Here is a 16553-nt window from a genome sequence, read left to right as displayed (position 1 = left end):
GTAAGAGGGCATCTGCATTTTCTCAGTTACCTTCAGTTCAAAAATTCAGTATACCAAAATGGCATATTTTGGGGTAGCATGTTCTGATCCCCTTCACTACATACTATAAAAAATGGGTAAATTGGGCCAGGCACGGTGGCTCATGCCTGTAATCCCAGCACTTTGGGAGGCCAAGGCAGGCGGATCATGAGGTCAGGAGTTCAAGAGCAGCCTGACCAACATGGTGAAACCCCGTTTCTACTAAAAATACAGAAGTTAGCCAGGCCTGGTGGTGCATGCCAGTAGTCCCAGCTTCTTGGGAGGCTGAGGCAGGAGAATCGCTTGAACCTGGGAGGCAGAGGTTGCAGTGGACTGAGATCACGCCACTGTACTTCCAGCCTGAGCAAAAGAGTGAGATTCCATCTCAAAAAGAAAAAAAAGGGTGGGGGGTAAATTGTATGAATAGGTTACTCATAGAAGAGGAAAAACAAAGGGCCAATAAACGTATAAAATAACACTGAACCTCACTAGTAACCAGGGAAATGCAAATTAAAATAATGAGATAGTTTAACCAGATTGGTAAATTTTAAGAATATGGAGTACTGGTAAGAGTAAGTGGCTGTTTCATGCTGTGCTGCCAGAAGTATAAAGTGCTGCACCATTTGGGGGGCAATTCTGAAGTACAATTTGGCACCATCAGACTTTGCCTTAAGAAGGGCAGTTTGAATATACACACTGCCCTCTGCTCTTTTCTAAAACTCTTAATAAAATGACAGGAAAGAGATTTTTTAAATGGCATAGACTCCCAGGAACAACAAGAATGGCAAAGGAGACAACAGCAACAACATTTCTGGACACCAAAAAGCAGATGGATGAATGAAAACTGACTTGACAAACCCAAGAAAGCTGAAAACTAGGCCAGGGATGAGGAAAGCCAAGAATTGATCTTATTATAGCACAAAACCCCATAAAAAGCTTAGAAATTGATATTACTAGGTGACTCTGAGAGGGAGGTTAAAGGTCTTCTTGATTCAAATTTTGTTTGTGATTTAGACCACCAAATCCCTCCTTTACACCATTAAGCAATTTTCCCCAACTTCAGGGACTATTGAAGTTCAGGACTATTGAAGTCCCTGAATATAGATTTGCCATGAAGTAAAGTGTGCTATAGTTTCGGGCCACTGCACTTGGATGAGCCCCTTCCAAGAACCCAGGGGGAGCCTGAGATATGTGCTAAAATGGTCTTTTTTTTTTTTTTTTTTTTTAAACAGGGTCTCACTCTGTCACCCAGGCTGTAGTGCATGGATTGATCACAGCTCACTGCAGCCTCAACCTCCAGGACTCAGGTGATACTCCCGCTGCAGCCTCCCAAGTAGCTGGGACTACAGGCATGCACCACCACACCCAGCTAGTTTTTGTATTTTTAGTAGAGATGGGGTTTCACTATGTTGCCCAGGCTGGTCTGGAAATCCTGAGCTCAAGCAGTCGGCCTGCCTTGGCCTCCCAAATTGCTGGGATTATAGTCAGGAGCCACTATGCCTGGTAAGTCTTTTTTTTTTTTTTTTTTTTTTTAATTTGCAAAAGTAAGTTATTTTTCTATTCATTCTCTCAAAACCCTCAAATTCCATATGCTTCAGGGCCCACAAAACTGAGATCTGCTCCAGGCTAGAGGATTTTTAGTTAGAAGGGTAAAACAGTGGATTCCTATTTTGAGGAGACTAAACAATATTAAGACTCGGGCCCTATATTGAAAAAAGAGAAATTTGGCAAAGGCTAATATACAACAAAAAGCCGGGCATGGTGATTCACACCTGTAGTCCCAGCACTTTGGGAGGCTGAGGTGGGTGGATGACCAGAGGTCAGGAGTTCGAGACCAGCTTGGCCAACATGGTGAAACCCTGTCTCTACCAAAAATACAAAAATTAGCCAGGTGTGGTGGCGGGTGCCTGTAATCCCAGCTACTCGGGTGGCTGAGGCATGAGAATCCCTTGAACCTGGGAGGTGGAGATTGCAGTGAGCTGAGATCATGCCACTGTATTCCAGCCTAGGCGACAGAGCAAAATTCTATCTAAAAAAAACAAAAAAAAGTCTGTATACAAAAGCAAAGACCCACCATTCCCAGACTCTTCTGACATAGTTCAAAGAATGCATGTAGGTAGGATCACACCCTCCCAGCAGAAGGTTGAAAGAGTCATTTTGCAGAAATTTGACTCAAGAACTTCATGATATTGAATCTGGAGTCCCCAAGGAAAGGGCCCAGTGAGATTACCCTATAAGGCAGCTCACAGTTGAGACTCCCTTTGTTGCCCACTCCTACCACAGAAACTCTAAAGTCTTCTACTGATAAGTTTAAGTATCTATGCCAAAAGCAAACATCCTATGGAAAAAAAAATGTAAATAAGTGGAAAACAAACACTAATGGCATTATGAGAATAAAGTAACGAGATATCAAATTAACATTAAAAATCGAGAGTTCATTTATACATACAATGAGTTCAGAAATTTTATTTATTTATGTGTGTATTTTTTGTTTTTGAGACGGAGTCTCACTCTGTCACCAGGCTGGAGTGCAGTGGTGCGATCTCGGCTCACTGCAACCTCCGCCTCCCAGGTTTAAGTGATTCTCCTGCCTCAGCCTCCTGAGTAGCTGGGACTACAGGCATGTGTCACCAGGCCTGGCTAATTTTTGTATTTTTAGTAGAGACAGGGTTTCACCATGATGGCCTGGATGGTCTCGATCTCTTGACCTCGTGATCTGCCTGCCTCGGCCTCCCAAAATGCTGGGATTATAGGTGTGAGCCATCGTGCCTGGCCCAAAAATATTATTTATAATATATAATACAGTATATACTTATAATAATTTTTCAAAAACCTAGGCACAAATAGAAAATGTTCAACATTATTTACAGAAAACTATGTTAAGAAAAACAACAAATACTATGTATTAAAATTTGGATAGGAATATTGAGAAACAATTCTCCATGACGTCTCTCACATTTCTGTGCATCTTGCAAACATAAGCACTGACTACTTTTGTTCCATATGTTAAATTTTTTAAAATTATAAAAGCATAATTCTCACACCATTAAATTCATCCGTTAAAGTGTACAATTTAGTGGTTTTAAGTATATTCACAGATGTGTGCAACCAACGCCATTACCTAATTCCAGAACATTTTTATTGCCCTCAAAGAAACCCTGTACCTATTAGTAATCACTACCAATTCTCCTTTACCCTCAGTTCCTGGAAACCACGCCTACTTTTTGTCTCTAGGGATTTGCCTATGCTGGGAATTCCAGATAAATGGAATTATATGGTCCTTTGAGTTTAGATTCTTTTACTTAGCATAATGTTTTCAAGATTCATCCATGTCGTAGCATGTATCAGTAGTTCTTTTTGTTGATGAATATTTCCTTGTGTAATATACCACATTTTGAATATCCATTCATCAATTAATGGACATTTCAGTTGTTTCTACTTTTTGACTATTATGAATAATGCTGTTACAAACATTCAAGAATAATTTTTGTGTATTCATATATTTTCAATTCTCTTAGTTCTATACCAGGACGTGGAGCTGTTGAGTCATAGTAGCTCTAACTTTTCATTCTTTGAAGAATTGCCGAACTCTTTTGCAAAGTGGCTGTCCCATTTTATATTCCCCACCAGCAATGTATGATGGTTACAATTTCTCCACAGCCTCACCAGCACTCATTTTGCATCTTTTTTATTATACTATCTGCTATGATGTGAATATTTGTCCACTCTAAAACTCATGTTGAAATTTAATTGCCATGGTAACAGTATTAAGAGGTGGGACTTGTCCAGGCGAGGTGTCTCGCACCTGTAATCCCAGCACTTTGAGAGGCCGAGGTAGGCAGATCACCTGGGATCAGGAGTTTGAGACCAGCCTGGGCAACATGGTGAAACCCCGTCTCTACTAAAAATACAAAAATTAGCTGGGCGTTGTGGCGTGCCCCTGTAGTCCCAGCTACTCGGGAGGCTGAGGCAGGAGAATTGCTTGAGCCCCGGAGGTGGAGGTTGCAGTGAGCCGAGATTGGGCCGGATGGTGCCATTGCACTCCAACTTGGGCAACAAGAGAATAAGAAGTCTCAAAAAAAAAAAAAAAAAAAAAAAGGAGGTGGGATCTTTAGGAAGTGATTAGGCAATGAGAGCTTAACTCTTACGGGGAGGATTGGTGCCTATATAAAACGGAGGGTTCACCCCTCTCTGACTCTGTCTTGGCCTTCCACCTTCCACCATGAGGTGATGCAGCAAGAAGACCCTTGTCAAATGCTAGCCCCTTGACCCTGGACTCTTAGCCTCCAGAACTGTTAGTGAATAACTTTCTGTGCATTATAAATTACCTAGTCTTAGGTACTATGTTACAACAGCAAAAATATATTAAGACACCATCTTATTGAGCATGAGATTTTGATTGTAGTTTTGATTTGCCTTTTCCTATTGGCTAAAAATGTCGAGCATTTTTATATGCTCATTGGCCATTTGTATATTCCCTTTGAAGGAACAACTAGTCAAATCTTTTGCCCATTTTAATTTTAATAGGATTATCTTTGGTTGCATTTAAGAGATTCTTGCATATCCTGCATACTAGCCCTTTACAAATATATGGATTTAAAGTATTTTCTCTCATTGTACAGATTATCTTTTTACTTTCTTGGTAGTGTCCTTTGAAACACAGAAGTTTTTAATTTGGATGAAGTCAAATTTATCTAGATTTTGGGGGGCTACTTGTGCTTTTCATAACATAGCTAAGAAAGTGTTGTCTAATCCAAAATCATGAAGATTCATGCCTATGTTTTCTTTTGCAAGGTTTATGGTTCCAGCCATTACATTTAGTTTTTTGATCCATTTTGGGTTTTTTTTTGTATATGATGTGAGGTAGGGGGTTTGACTTCCTTCTTTTGCAAGAGGATATCCAGTTGTCCAATCTCCATTTGTTTGAAAGTGTTCTTTCTCATTATTGTCTTTATACCCTAGTCAAAAATCAGTTTTTTTATGGCTGGGCATTGTGGCTCATGCCTGTAATCCTAGCACTTTGGGAGGTCAAGGTAGGTGGATTGCTTGAGCTCCGAAGTTTGAGACCAACCTGGGCACATGGTGAAACCCCATCTCTACAAAAAAATTAGCTGGGTGTGGTGGCACATGCCTGCAGTGCCAGCTACTTGGGAGGCTGAGGTGGGAGAATCATCTAGGGTGGGGGAGGTTGAGGCTTCAGTGAGCTGTGATTACACCACTGCACTCCAGCTTGGGTGACAGAATGAGACCCTATCTCAAAAAAAAAATTTTTTTTTTGAGATGGAGTCTCACTCTTTCGCCCAAGCTGGAGTGCAGTGGTGTGATCTTGGCTCACTGCAACCTCCACCTCCGGGGCTCAAGCAATTCTCATGCCTCAGCCTCCCGAGTAGCTGGGATTACAGGTACCTGCTACCACACACAGCTAATTTTTTGTATTTTAGTAGAGACAGGATTTCACCATGTTGCCCAGGGTGGTCTCAAACCCCTGAGCTCAGGCTTGGCCTCCGAAACCCCTGCCTGCCTTGGCCTCCCAAAGTGCTGGGATTATAGGCATAAGCCACTGCGCCCAGCCTAAAAAAATTTTTTTAATCACTTTTTTAGCTAGGCATGGTGGTAAGCACTTGAAGTCCCAGCTACTTAGGAGGTTGAGGGGAGGAGGATCCCTTTAGCCCAGGAATTCAAGGTCAGTCTGGGCAACATAGTGAGACTCTGTCTCTAAAATAAGAATGGAAAAAAAATTCATATTTTCAAAGATGGCTGTATAGTGAATAGTTTTCAAAAATAGAGATGGTGTCTCCCTCCAGAGCAAAGGGTGTATTTTCTTAATGTCCAATATAAAAACACTGGGTTTCCTAAGCATATATATATATATATATTTTTCCTTTTTAGCAACTCCCTACATGTGCCAGTGTCACCTTGCCCTCTTCACATCACCTTGTGGCAATTGGAATTCGGGAAACCAGTGCGGAATTCGGGAAACCAGTGCAAGAACATTCTAATACCCTAGCTACTAACTGCTGTAATGAAATCCTTTGTCTCCGACCCAGACGTTTCTTGTTTTCAACCAGCATCCATAAACTGTGGTAGGCTTACTAGTTAGCTTGTAAGTAGTGCAAAATTTTGTACTCTTCATAGTTTTAGACAAGGATAATTCTGTATTATAAAGATATCAATCTTTCAAGTCACTTTATAAATTTAATATGATACCATAAAATTGCTACCTTTTTTTTTTTCTAGACCTTAACAAGTTAATGATAAAGATCATTAGGAAAAACAAACAAGCAAAAATAGCCAGAAAAATGGCCGGGCCTGCAGTGGCTCACGCCTGTAATCCCAGCACTTTGGGAGGCCAAGGCCAGTGGATCATTTGAGGTCAGGAGTTCGAGGCCAGCCTGGCCAACATGATGAAACCCCGTCTCTACCAAAAATACAAAAATTAGCTGGGCGTCGGGGCACGCGCCTGTAATCCCAACTACTTGAGAGGCTGAGACAAAAGAATCGCTTGACCCCGGGAGGCGGAGGTTTGCAGTGAGCCAAGATGGCCCCAGTGCACTCCAGCCTGGACGACAGAGTGAGACTCCGTCTCAAAAAAAAAAAAAAAAAAAACAAAACCAAAACAGGCCGGGCACGGTGGCTCACACTTGTAATCCCAGCACTTTGGGAGGCCAAGGTGGTGGAGCACCTGAGGTCGGGAGTTCAAGACCAGCCTGAGCAACATGGCGAAACCCTGTCTCTACTAAAAATACAAAAATTAGCTGGGCGTGGCAGCGTGTGCCTGTAGTCTCAGCTACTCGGGAGGCTGCGACAGGAGAATCACTTGAACCCGTGAGGCGGAGGTTGTGGTGAGCCAAGATCGCGCCATTGCACTCCAGCCTGGGCAACAAGAGCGAAACTCCGTCTCAAAAAAACAAACAGGCCGGGCGCGGTGGCTCACGCCTGTAATCCCAGCACTTTGGGAGGCCGAGGCGGGCGGATCACGAGGTCAGGAGATCGAGACCATCCTGGCTAACACAGTGAAACCCCGTCTCTACTAAAAAATACAAAAAATTAGCCGGGCGTGGTGGCGGGCGCCTGTAGTCCCAGCTACGCGGGAGGCTGAGGCAGGAGAATGGCGTGAACCCGGGAGGCGGAGCTTGCAGTGAGCCGAGATCGCGCCACTGCACTCCAGCCTGGGCGACAGAGCGAGACTCCGTCTCAAAAAAAAAAAAAAAAAAAAAAAAAAAAACACCATAGCTAGAAAGACCATGCTAAGGAAGAATAAATATAAGGGGTCCTGTCTTATATTACAAATTCTGTAAAATTAAAACATTATGGTATTGTCGCATGAACAGAATTGATCAAACAAAATGTAAAAATTTATAAATAGATACAATTATTAGATTGATTAGTGTACAATAAAGGTAGTACTTTAAATTAGCAAAGGAAAACATAAATTTTTCAGTACGTGCTCTTGGGATAGCAGTGAAATGGAAAAAGATAAAATCAGATTCATTCTTCTCAAGAGATTTAAATGTAAAATAATAAAACCATATATGTTTCAAAAAAAAAAAAACAGAAGCAAACTCCTGTATAACTTGTGGATATAAAAAATTTTTCTGATCTTATTCCAAATACTAGCAATAAAATAAGAAATTGATACACTTGCATACATTAAAAATATTTTTTAATTTTGCATGACAAAAAGACCATAAACAAAGCAAAAATATAAGTAACAAACTGGAAAAGATTATTTTCAGCTTATGCCACAAAAGGTTAATACCTAGATTGTCTAGACACTTAAATGCCAGTTTATAGAAAACATAAAGCATAGAGTAACATGTTAAATGGCATCATCAAAATGTAATCAGCAAAGTTCATAATGTGGAAAACTGTAAGATAAACATAATGGTTTCTTCAACAAATAAACTAGAGGACAAAAAGGACAGAGGAAAAAGGAACCCATGTAGTTTTAAAGGCTTAAAAAACATTTAAATGGAATGCAAAATTTGCAGGTTTGGATAGTATTTAGATCCTGATTCAAACAAACCAGTATAACAACAAAAGAAGAAGAGGAGGAGGCAGAGGAAAAAGAAAAAATAAAACGTGGAGAAATGCAAATGCTGACTTGATCATTTGAGACTATCACAAATGTATTTTTTGTGTGTTTTTTTTAGTCATGGTTAAACCATTACAGTTTTGAAAAAAAATTATTTTGGAGATACATATTAAATTGTTTACAAATGAAAGGATATCTCTCTCAGATTTGCTACAAAATGTGGGTATAACAGGCTGGCTCCGTGGCTCATGCCTGTAATCCCAGCACTTTGGGAGGCCAAGGCTGGAGGATAGTTTGAGCCCAGGAGTTCAACACCAGCTGGGCAACATAGCAAGACCTCATCTCTACAAAAAAAAAAAAAAAAAAAAAATTAGCTGGGCATAATGACACATACCCGTGGTCCTAGCTACTTAGTAGGCTAGAGGTTGAGGCTGCAGTGAGCTGTGATTGTGCCACTGCAATCCAGCACTCACTCCAGAGTGAGTCCCCTGTTTCAGGAAAAAAAAAAAAAAAAAGATGTAACAAAGATGAAACAAACTAGCTATGCAGTTGTAAATATTAAACTGGATGATAGGTACATGGGATTTATTACATTACATTCTCTTACATATATTTGAAATTTTCAATAATAACAAGTTTTGAAAAATGTAAATAGCAAAAAAGCATATATCAAACACTGATATAACCAGAAATTTTTATGTAACTCTGGGGAAGATAGTAGGAAGCGTTGTCAGATGAGTGCTAAATTTACATCTATTACAATAGTATATCAACACGTAACCTTTAAAAACATAAACCATAAATTGCAAGATAAGTAAATATCTTAAAATGTCTTAAGGACTCTAAACTAGTTTCCTCTGGAAAGTAAGATTTATAGGTGGGCAGGAATAAGGCAAAGAGTTGCTGGTTTTTTATTTTTGCCATTGTTATTAGTATTTGATGTTTTAATAGAGTATTATTTTGATGAAGATTAAAAGGAATTCTTGTTAATTTTTAAGGCAAGATAAAGATATTGTGGTTATATAAAAATATACAGCATGCATTTTTTAGACAACCATACCAAAAACAATAATGTAATGTGTGGTCTGGGATTTACTTCAGAACTATTCAAAGTGGGAGGGGAGTTGGGAAAGCATTGGGAGTACAGTAAAAACAAAATTGTAAGTTGATAATTGTTGAAGCTGAATGATAGATCCATGTGGGCTCATTATACTATTCTACTTTTGTATAGATTTAAATTTTTAAAGAAAGGAATACTTTAATAAATATATTATTAATCTCCTCAAAGGTAAGAGAAAACTTGGCATCCATTAAAGAACAGAATGGTGTATAAATAAGCAACAAAAAGAAAAAATAACTCTTAAAAAAGATGATAGTAGAAACTTTATAGATATTTTGGACAATATGGTTGAAAAAAACTTTCTAGAAAGTAAACCAAGGAATGGAAAATAGGACGGAGATGATAAATAAATCAGAGTATCAGTCCAGGAGGCCCAAGATTCAAATAGTAAGTATCCTAAAAAGCAAGAAAAGAGAAAACAAAAGGGAAAATATTATCAGTGAAATTATTCAGAAGCATTTATGAGAGTACAAAATATGAATTTCTAGACTGAAAGGACTGCCTACAAAATGAAGATGGATACACACCAAGATACAAGCCATGAAATTTAAGAATACTAGATACAGACAAAAGACTCAACAAGCTTCCAGTTTTTGGGGGGGGGGGGGCGCGCCAGGAATGGGGGTAGAATTAGACTTTATTTAAAAGATAAAGAATTAGAATGACTTTAGAGTCCTCAAAAGTTACCCTGGATGCTAGAAGACAATGGAGGAATTATTTATTAAAAATTTGAGGCCAGGTGTGGTGGCTCACGCCTGTAATCCCAGCACTCTGGGAGGCCAAGGTGGGCGGATCACGAGGTCAGGAGATCTAGATCATCCTGGCTAACACGGTGAAACCCGGTCTCTACTAAAAAAAAATACAAAAAATTAGCCAGGCGTGGTGGCAGGTGCCTGTAGTCCCAGCTACTAGGGAGGCTGAGGCAGGAGAATGGTGTGAACCTGGGAGGTGGAGCTTGCAGTGAGCCGAGATTGCACCACTGCACTCCAGACTGGGCAACAGAGTGAGACTCCCTCTCAAAAAAAAAAAAAAAGTTTTGAGGCAAATGCTTTTCAACTTTGAATTATATACCCAGCCAAACTATTAGTCAAGTGTTAGGGTAGAACAAAAACTTTTATATACTGGAATGCCTTCTACTGAAACAACAGAGTAAACTTTAAAATGTGAAGAAATATGATTTAAGGCACATGGTTTCAACAGAAAAGCAAGACAAAGGCATTGCCAATATAATGTTGAAAGAGCTTCTCAAACCACAGGAATCTAGAAACCAACCCAGTTGTACTGGAGCAGATCAAATGGCTCTAGGAGAAACTTCTTCAAGATGATGAAACTATTAGAATACTACTTAATATATTTATTTAACCATATTAAGAAGAGATTTACATACCTGGAGAATATTTGGATGATGAAGTAGTGATAAATGCATAGAAAATTGAGCATATAAAAAAGATAGTGGCCGGGTGCCGTGGCTCATGCCTGTAATCCCACAACTTTGGGAGGCCGAGGTGGGCAGATCACGAGGTCAGGAGATCGAAGACCATCCTGGCTAACACAGTGAAACCCCCATCTCTACCAGCCTGACCAATATGGTGAAACCCGATCTCTACCACAAATACAAAAAATTAGCCGTATATGGTGGCGGGCGCCTGTAATCCCAGCTTCTGGGGAGCCAGAGACAGTAGAATTGCTTGAACCTGTGAGGTGGAGGTTGCAGTGAGCCAAGATCACGCCACTGCGCTCCAGCCTGGGTGACAGAGCGAGACTGCATCTCAAAAAAGAAAAAAAAAGTTAGAATCTAATTTAATTTTCTGCATGTAGATACCCAGTTTTCTCAAGACCATTTGCTGAAGAGATTATTTTTTTCCCATAATGTATTTTTGAAGCCTGTGCAAAGATTAGTTACCATATATGCATGGGTTTATTTTGTGCCAGTGGTCTGTGAATTTGTTTTAATGCCAGTGCAATACTGTTTCATTTGCTAGAGCTTTCTAATATAATCTGAAATCAGGAAGTTGTGTTCTTGCTCAGGATTGCTTTAGCAACTCAGGGTTTTTTTGTGGTTCCATATGAATTTTGGGATTATTTTTTCTGTTTCTGTGAAAAGTACCATTGGAATTTTGATAGAGATTGCACTGAATCTGTATATTACTTTGGGTAGTATGGACATTTTTACAATGTTGATTTTTCCAATCTATCGAGGCTGAATATCTTTTTATTTATTGATGTCGTCTTCAATTTATTTAATATTTCATAGTTTTCAATTTACAGATTTTTCACCTCCTTGGTTAAATTTAATCCTAAGTATTTTACTTTTAATGCTATTGCACATGGGATTCTTTTCTTAATTTCTTTTTTGATAGTTCATTGTTAGTGAATAGCAATGCAACTGATTTTTGTATGTTGATTTTGTATCCTGCAACTTTACTGAATTTGTTTATTAGTTTGGTTTTTCAGTGGAGTCTTTTGAGTTTTCTATATATAAGATTGTGTCATCTGCAAAGAGAGACAATTTTACTTTTTCCTTTCCTATTTGGATGCCTTCTTTTTCTTGCCTAATTGCTCTGGCTAAAAATTTTGGTCCCTCCTCTTCCAGTTTCTTCCTTTTCAACTTTTTGGAAGAATTTGAGAAGGACTGGTATTAATTCTTCCTTAAATGTTTGGTAGAAATCAGCAATGAGGCTGGGCATGGTGGGTCACACCTAGAATCCCAGCATTTTGGGAGGCTGAAACCGGCAGATCACCTGAGCTCAGGAGTTTGAGACTAGCCTGGGCAACATGGTGAAAACCTGTCTCTACAAAAAAAAAAAAAAAAATTAGCCAGGTGTGGTGGCGCATGCCTGTACTCCCAACTACCTGGGAGGCTGACATGGGAGCATCCCTTGAGCCAGGAGGCGGAGGTTGCAATGAGCCAAGATGGCACCATTGCACTCCAGCCTGGGCAACAGAGTGAGAAAAAAAAAAACAAAAACCTGGTCATTTCAAGAGCATTTGAAGAAAGAAGAAGGAAGGGGAGGGGAGGGGAAGGAAGGGGAGGGGAGGGGAAGGAAGGGGAGGGGAGGGGAGTGGAGGGGAGGGGAAGGAAGGGGAGGGGAGGGGAGTGGAGGGGAGGGGAGGGGAGTGGAGGGGAGGGGAGGGGAGTGGAGGGGAGGGGAGGGGAGAGGAGGGCGAACCAACAATGAAATCGTGTGGTAGGAAAATCCAATCAAGGTGCCAACAGATTTGGTGTCTGGTGAAAGCTTATTTCCTAGTTTATAGACTGCCATCTTCTCACTGTAACCTCACATGATGAAGGGAGAAAAAGAGCTCTCTGGTGTCCCTTGTAGAAAATTACCAATCCCACTCATGAGGGCTCCACTCTCATTACCTAATCACTATGCAAAGGCCTCATCTTCAAATACCATCACACTGGAGGTTAGATTTCAACATAAGAATTTTGGAGGGGACTCAGACATTCAGTCTATAGTATAGCTTTCTTGATTTCCCCACTTTTCTGATAGGTATCCAGAGCCGAATGCTCAGTTATCCTGTCTCTTTCCTATTAAAAATGTCATCATCTTTCCGATGTCTGTCAAGCTTGTCTGTTACTTTGCATCACTCTACCTTCAGTCTATTTCAGGATTCTATCATCTCACACATGGATTACTATAGAAACCTCCTACTATGCTTCATATCCTTTCTCTCTCTCTCTCTCTGACTCCTCTCTCTCCATCTCTCTAATCCTGAACACTACAATTTGAATAATTTCCCTCAAATACCAGTTTTAACAGATATTCCTCAGCTCAGTATACTTTAACATTTATGTATTTATTTACTGATGATAAAAACTAATGTGAAAGGAAACTTGTTATTAGAGGTAGAGAAGTTGAGGAGTCTATTTGTTCTTATTGTTGTACTATAAGTTCATAGCAAAATATAATGAAATTTAATGATCTGTAACATAATTGTTCATGTAGTTGATATAATTAGATATGATTATAAAGCTACTTGCTAGTAGAAGATTGTGGGAAAAAAGATGATTTTTTAAAAATAAAAACTATATTTTATACTTATATATGCATCTTCTATAATTAATTTAAATTCTTATTCATTTATAATAAATACAAAATGGTGAAAAGAAAAAAAGGTAACTGAATCATTGATGAAAGAATCAAAGAAAAACACATTTATATTGAGGTAAATTGTTTCCATTGAGCTAGTTATCTTATTTGAAGCTTTAAAAAAATCTGACCATTAAATAGATAATACAATGAGATAGTTTTTAAATATTAAAATGATACTGTTTCTTATAGCTAAAAATGCAAAAATTGCAACTTTTTTTTTTTTGAGACAAAGTTTTGGTTTTGCTGCCTAGGCTAGAGTGCAATGACATGATCTCAGCTCACTGCAACCTCCACCTCCCGGGTTCAAGCAATTCTCCTGCCTCAGCCTCCCGAGTAGCTGGGATTACAGGCACCTGCCACCATGCCCAGCTAATTTTTGTATTTTTAGTAGAGATAGGGTTTCAACATGTTGGCCAGGCTGGTCTCAAACTTCTGACCTCAGGTGATCCGCCTGCCACGGCCTCCCAAAGTGCCAGGATTACAGGCATGAGCCACTGTGCCCAGCCTGTAACCTTTAAATGTAGGCCTAGGAGCCACCACAACTTTGATATTTTTAATGAAAATATATGATGTGGAGAGAATTACATCAGAAATGCCAAGGAAGACTCAACTTGACCCTAAGATTCCACTTCATCTGTTTTTTTAGCAACATTTTAATTTAACCTTCAGCATCATGATGGTACAAAGCACTGAGAATCAGCTGTAAAAATCACGATAGAGACCACAGCATGTTCTCAGGTCACAAAAATGAGGTCTCTCCATTCTGCCAAAGAAGTTTCCTGCATCTGGCAGTGCTGCAGGTAGTAGACAGGGATTATCCATTGTGTGATTGTAAGTAGCAAATATACACAAATCAGCACTAATAAAGGACAAGTTTATCAAGAGGACAAAACTGGTCACTTCAAAAGCATCCGAAGAAATAAAATATAGTTGGTCCACCTGGAAAATGAAAAAAAAAGTGTTAAAACCTCAATACTTCCTTTCATCTCTCTCCGAGTGGCACGGCCCTGATTCTCTCTGTACTTCGGGCATCTCTTTGCCCCCACAAATTATCTTGTACTTGGCTTTGATTTGCTGTCCTTTGTCAGGTCTTGCCCTGAGCTTTCAGTTCAAGTACTTAGCATTGTCTGACTCGTCGGCTCAATGTCCACGTTCAGCATCTCAAGAAAAAGAATCTGATTGGTTCAGTTTAGGTCAGGGTTCTCCAAGTGGCCTAATAGACAGTGATAGTGGGAGAGACTTTAGTATACATCTTTACAGAAACTGTGACCAGTGAAAATATACTTTCTATTATCCAAAGTTTTGTGAAATCCTTAGGGAGTAAAGGAGTAAAGTAGGCTGTGGTGATAATATATTCCCAGTTCCATTCTGGAATTTTACCATTAATAATTCAATCACACCTTTACTTCTCCACTGATTTTACGAAATTAAGACACACACACACATACACACACATGTACAATGTCTGAGTTATAAAACAGTTGACAGAAAATTAAAGTTGTTATATTAATCGTTGACCTACTATAAGAATGAGAACCCAATTAGCAAATATTTATTGGTTCCCTTAAGTGAGCTCAGCACTGACAGCATTGGAGTGGAGGATGAGAATAACAAATGATGAAACTGATACTCAATTTTTTTGAGTGTCAGTAAACAAATGATAAAATTGATAATTGATACTCTTTAATACTCAAGTTTTTCCTAAGTCATGAGAATTCCAACTCCCAAAGGACCCTCCGTTTGTGGTGGTTCCCAATTGGCTCATAGCTATATTCTATCTATAGCCTATATATTCTTACTGTTTGCCTGCCCATTACTGCTGCTCAATTCTTGCCACTTCTCCAATTACACTCTTACTTCTCAGAACTTTCCCCTTCAACTGACTTTAAATGGAAGAGGGCTTCTAGAAAACGTCCTTAGGCAGATTTTTGTGAGGGCAAGGAAGACACATAGTTGCCTGTTTGGGAGGTTGAATAAATTATCTCTGACTTGGATCACTATTCTAAATGGGATGTGGTGCCACTCAATATTCTCAAATCTGGAAATGTGTTCCACTTTCTCCAGAGACTAGATTTGGAAATAAGAGAACACAGTACATCTTGCGAACTGTGAAAAAGTCAGTTTGCAAACTCAGATGCTTTGAAGATGAAAGCAGATAAGTAAAATGAGTAAAGCTAGCTGGATATAATATATCACATGGTATGGGAACCATAAAAACTTGGTAGTAATTCTGAGGTAGAAAATGCATTTTGGGTACAATGACTATAGTTTTTCCATGCAGTGTGTAAAATCTTCTGTGGTAGAGAAAATCCATCAGAAGTGTTATCTGCTCTGCAAACCTTCCTTCCTTCTACCCTTGGCTGTGTTTTTTTATCCACAAACAGCAAAAATAAGTTTTAGAGAAAGTGAAATTAGATGAGAAAGGAAAAAAATTAGTGGAAAGAAATGAAGACAGATTCATGAGCCCTGGTTCACCTGTGTCTTCCTGTATGAAGTATCTTTACAGGCCTAAAATCTTGGAAGTTTGCGGGCTCCAAAGTGAAGCCATTCTTTTTCCACCTCAGTGACCCAGTGACTTTCTTTTTTTTTTTTTTTTTTTGAGAGAGAGTCTCACTCTGTCGCCCAGGCTGGAGTGCAGTGGCTGCGATCTTGGCTCACTGCAACCTCCGCGTCCCGGGTTCACGCCATTCTCCTTTTCTTTTTTAAGAATTGAGGAATTGCAATTTGGTAGCTGAGATAAGAGCTTTCAAGAAAACAAATATTTTCTTTAAGAGCCATTTGTCTAGTTCATTCACAAAGAAACAAAGCTATTGCCATCTAGTGGTTTAATTCAAGAAATTCAGTAAAGCAAGTTTTTCCATGAAGTTTCACATTAATATTTTTGTGTGGCCCTGAATATAAAAACATTTGTTTGTAGAAAGCAATTCTTAATACACTTTTTCAAATTAAGGATTCAGACTTGGCCACTTATCTCTTTCTTTTCAAGTTATATTCTCTATTAAGTAGGATTTGAATTAAAACACACAAAAACCTCATAATTGAAAAAAAATTAATGAAAGATGATGTTACACTGAAGAAATTGCCAGATATTAGACAGCCAAAACCAAATAATAAAATTAAATTAATGGTGAAATTAATAGTTCTAACAAAATTTTAAAAGGAACTTTATAAAATAAATAGGTATATGTTATATACAGTTATATAGCAATGTTTTCTAAAATATAGTCTAAAACTACATACAGTCCCTTGCTTTTGTTAAATACACTATTATAGCAAAATT

This window comes from Gorilla gorilla, chromosome 4 (genome assembly GCF_029281585.2).
Source record: "Gorilla gorilla gorilla isolate KB3781 chromosome 4, NHGRI_mGorGor1-v2.1_pri, whole genome shotgun sequence".
Classification (NCBI taxonomy): Eukaryota; Metazoa; Chordata; class Mammalia; order Primates; family Hominidae; genus Gorilla; species Gorilla gorilla.
Note: the sequence above shows the minus strand (reverse complement) of the source record.